Source organism: Atta cephalotes, assembly GCF_000143395.1.
Source record: "Atta cephalotes unplaced genomic scaffold scaffold00104, whole genome shotgun sequence".
Classification (NCBI taxonomy): Eukaryota; Metazoa; Arthropoda; class Insecta; order Hymenoptera; family Formicidae; genus Atta; species Atta cephalotes.
In genome coordinates this window covers 76,475-77,619 of record NW_012130168.1, presented here as the reverse complement: position 1 = coordinate 77,619, position 1,145 = coordinate 76,475, and positions in this window count along the sequence as shown.

Below are 1,145 nucleotides of genomic sequence, written 5' to 3'. Positions count from 1 at the left end.
CAGTATCTCCGCTTTCGAGAGCGGGCTTTCATCAGGATGCAGGAAAGTCTCGTTTTCCCAACTATGCCTCTATCTCTCCGTTTCGAACACGTTATTAATGTCGTGGGTATAATATAAAATATAATATAAATGCGAAACAAGCAGATTTCTTCAGCTTCTCATTGAAAGAAGATCCGACCGTGATTTCAGCGGGCGCCGCCGTGACACCGGCGTTCCGATCTCGACCGAGTGCCCGACGAATACCCGATGTCTCAGCATCGTCGAGACGGAGAATGAGACCGTTTCGCTTTGCCGTCAACAGGACTTGTCCTCACCTCTATGTCCGGACGTTGACAAGGACGCTCAAAGCCGCTCAAAGTCGCACCGCGTCGCGTCGCGCCACGCGAATCCCGGATGAATCGGAAAGAACTCGCCCGAGGCAACTACCCCGCTCTAGCTGTTTATCATCGCGACATCGTTCTCTCTTTCCGAGACAGCTTTTCGTTCCGTCTCGATCTCTTGGCTCCGCTTGCATTTGGAGAACCGTCCCAAGGAAGGAGAAGGATGAAACGGGAGAGCGACGCGAGAGGGAGGGGCGCGAGGGGAAAAGAAGAGAGGAGGGCTTCTCCGAGGATCCTCCTACACCGGCACCCACCAGCACCCACGCTGTCCGTCGCTACCGGCTGCTGCCGGCGCGCGGTTGGACGACAATCGGATGCTGCACGAATCTTGTGGCCTAACTCTTGCTCTTCTTCGATGCCAGAAGGCGGAGCCTTCTTCTCACCGAGCCAGAAATGTGTCAGGGGTAGGTAGATAGATACGTAGGTAGGTAGGTAGGTGCAATGGACTCAGGAATGGGCCTTTCCATTCTTGACACCCTTTCCATTCTTGAGAATAAATATTTCTATTTTATGTACATATTATATATACATATTATATATACATATACATATACATATATGTAATTTCTCACATACAACGTGCTCCATTATCGGGAACGCAATCGGGAAGAAAGGGAGAATGCGACGCTTCTAGGTGAAAAAATAAATTGAAAATGAACAATATTTTTTCCTCTGTGAAACAAATGCTTGCTTTCGAAAATTCATTTAACTCAATAAAAAGTAGAACAGAGAGAGAGAGAGAGAGAGAGAGAGAGGGAGGGAGGT